Source organism: Gobius niger (assembly GCF_951799975.1).
Source record: "Gobius niger genome assembly, chromosome: 23".
Classification (NCBI taxonomy): domain Eukaryota; kingdom Metazoa; phylum Chordata; class Actinopteri; order Gobiiformes; family Gobiidae; genus Gobius; species Gobius niger.
Genome location: NC_136874.1, coordinates 6,543,729 through 6,547,112, shown reverse-complemented (window position 1 = coordinate 6,547,112; position 3,384 = coordinate 6,543,729). Strand labels below are relative to the sequence as shown.

At 43.2% G+C, this 3,384-nt stretch overlaps 1 long non-coding RNA gene across 1 annotated transcript; it reads right to left on the bottom strand.

Moving 5' to 3' along the window:
* Positions 1-349: 349 nt before the first annotated feature.
* Positions 350-2,302, bottom strand: LOC306981895. Its single transcript, XR_013794155.1, has 3 exons — positions 2,273-2,302; positions 1,438-1,470; positions 350-411 (listed from the first exon to the last, which is right to left on the bottom strand). It is a non-coding gene; the product is annotated as an uncharacterized lncRNA (long non-coding RNA).
* Between the last annotated feature and the right edge of the window lie 1,082 nt (positions 2,303-3,384).

Here is a 3,384-nt window from a genome sequence, read left to right as displayed (position 1 = left end):
ACTGAGCTTTTCTTCTCTGCAGTTGAAATCTGGACAAGTGCCCTGGACGTGTTTGCAAGAGTAAAAATACAATAAAAAGATGCAAGATCATTTTCAATTCCAATCCGCTCTTTCAAAATCCTTAAAAAAAAAGGATGAGTAGTGAAACCAGCTGGATCTTTCAGTTTTCAACAGCAGCAGGCTGCGGAAACGCTCCTGTCCCGCCGTGTCCCAGATTTGCAGGGTGACCGTGTGCCCGTCCACTTCTAGCTCCTTGTTGAGGAACTCCACTCCGATGGTGTGGAAAAGGTGCCCGTCAAACTTGTCGGTGACGTAGCAGTTCATGAGGGAGGACTTGCCCAGGCCTCCGTTTGAGGAGAGCGGACTTGGACATCGTGGCCACAGAGGAGGAGAAGATGGGGAGAAAAACTGCTGAAAGAAGGAAAAGGGGATAAAACATTAAATGACATCACAAGTGTTGTGCTTGGGCCTATACATATACATTAACCTCACTATCAATACCTGGCAAAACTTTCTGTCAACCAGCCTCTATATGTAATAAGTTGTGGTGGTTTTGGCAGCTCCACCTGGTGGCAAGTTAATAGAATACAGTTCTGACTTTAATAAAAAAAGCATAAAAGGAGAGAAACTCTGATGTGGACCCCATCCTTCCCTGACGTCAACCCTGTTGAGAACCTTTGGAGCCTCAACAAGAAAAACTTCTGTGAGGGGCAGAACGGCAGCTCTGGGAGGCTGTTCTGACATCCTGCAAACAGAAGCTCTCCAAAAACTGACAGGTTGAAGCTGCTCAAAGAGTGGCTCCTATGTTAAGATATAACTTGACCTGTAAAGATGTTTTTTGATGAATTCAACAAATGACCCTTTTCAGTTAATTACAAGCTTTAAAATGTATTGAAACGATGATTTGCATTATAATTTTGAACAGGTTTTTACTATATATTTTTGAAAAAAATCACTTGGAGATTTTTTCAACCACATTGAAATGATCCTCTAGTTGACACTTTGTCATTTGCATAATAATGTGAAACGCAGTGTCAAAACTTTCTGTCAACGCCATGTAATAAGTTTTGGTGTTTTTGGCCAAATTTGGGTGAGTAACAGCTCCACCTGGTGGCAAGTTAATAGAATACAGTTCTGACTTTAATACAAAATTGAAAAGGCAGCCTATTTGTATTTATCAAAGTCTAAAAATTGTATTAAGTGGGAAAATAAACGAATACAGTACAAGGCATTACTTACTTACATTTACATTGAACAGTAAGGTCCCGTCTAATCTCATCTTATAATTAACTGATGATGAAGCTAAAATAAGGCAACGTAGTCTGTTATTTTACACGGAAGCACAATGGAAAAGTACCTCACATGACAGAGCCACAATAATCATCTACGTATGATGATGTGATGCGATGATGAGAAGTACTAATATATGTCGCTTACCTTCAAAAACTGCTGCTCATCTTCATCACAAACCTAGAAGAGGATGACACAATATTTGAGTTTCACTCTCAGCACAAGGTTTATCAGGGTTTCAGGAGAGCCACATTTGCAAACTTCGACAAGCCCCAGTCATATTACACCCATAAAAAAGATCACAGGCTGTTAAATAGTATAAACAAACTGTGGAAAGGTTATGCAACACAGCAGAGATCTGTCACATAACTTATTGTTGTAAGTTATGTAAGCAGGAGTAATTTGGCGTCCGCACAGTAAAGTGAAGATTACTGCACGGATTTCAAATTACTCCTGGTATTATTACGCCTTACAATATAGTCCCCCCTTTTATCCGCTTAGAAAATCCACATTGTTTAATTTTGTGTAATTATACTTTGTAGTGTAACACTTCACGTAACCGTATTTAAATAGGGAAAACGTGGAAGAGCTTGGTAGCTTCTATCTTGACCTGTTTTGGAGCTATAGAGGAGAGAGGGAGAGGCTAAATGCTAACGCCGTCTGCGCTGTGTTTACGTGACTGAAGGCACGGGTGAAGATCAGACAGGTCCTAAAGAACTCGTCAAAGCTAAGGTAAGAACATATCTCAGTATGTAAAAACGGTGGCCTATTCCTTTAAGTCATTTATCTAATTTAAGATGGGCATGTTGACAGTGTATATGATGTTCAACACTGGCATATGTAGAAAGAGATGCTTTACTTCAGTTGCTTCAATTGGAGCGTCCGGCCCTTGGTCTTTTGACAATGAAGAAAACTGGCCGTCCTCTGAGCAAACTTGCCTCCCCCTGCTTTAAACCCATGCATTCATTCATGGCGCACTTACGTGTCGCTGTCCTGCCGTGGCTCCTGTGGCTCCGGTGGCTCCGGTGGCTCCTGTGGCTCCTGTGGCTCCTGTGGCTCCTGTGGCTCCTGTGGCTCCTGTGGCCCTCAGCCCAGGTCGACAGTGGCAGAGGTTCGGGGACATGGCCTTGCTGTGGTGGACTGTGATGTTAAGCAGGGCGGGTCTCTGTGACTAAAGGGTGAAATCTTTCTTTTTACACCCCTCTCTGAATAGTATCACACAAGATACTCCTGCTGCATGTGGCTCTCCCGGATGGAGGACCCGGCAAACCTCCAGGAAGGACCTACAGCCAAATGAATGAACAGTTGTGGCGCTGCATAGACATGATAAACAATTACTCCAAGATGACCACACTTCAACTTCCTGCTTCTAGTTTGACCACATTGCCCAAAGAACGCATGTGTGGAGAATTGACCCCCCATTTAGCCCTAAAATTAAATTTCTCTAAGTAATTTTTTAGACTAAATCGCACTTACAAAGTTCACAGTTTTGGCAAATGACCACCAACAGGGGCGGACTGGCCACATGTCCATTCTGGAGGAGCACAGCAGGGCCACTGGCTCTCGGGCCCGCTGGTCTGGCCTCTCCATTTGCTCCGATTTAACCAAGCTTTATCCAAATCTAAGAGCTTAAAAGAAAAGCATCATAATAGCGACGAAACGGAGGATGAAAACGGAACAAAAATGTGCCGCAAAAGCAACAAATAAATGACAAAAAAGTGATGAAAACCCAACAACAAAGCAGTGAAAAACAGAAACACCACAAAAAAAGTGACAAAAACTGCGAGGTCTTAGCTTTCAAATGAGGCTCTCCAGTCTAGAGGCTTTTGGATTTGGGTAAAGCCGAACTGGAGAAAATGCACTTTGTTAAGGTGGGGGGGTAAGAGGTTAAAATATGTGTTTTTAGAAGTACGCATTTATGCAAATTTGGGCCTGGCTGGTCAGAGTCCAGGGCTGTTTTTCAGTCCCGGTCCACCCCTGACCTTCTCTGCACACTCCACACACATTTATTTCACACCGACATCAATTACAAGAAACCTGAGCGAAAAGCTGAGGGGACAGGGACCCGTTTGAAAGCCCCTCCCCGAGATGCCC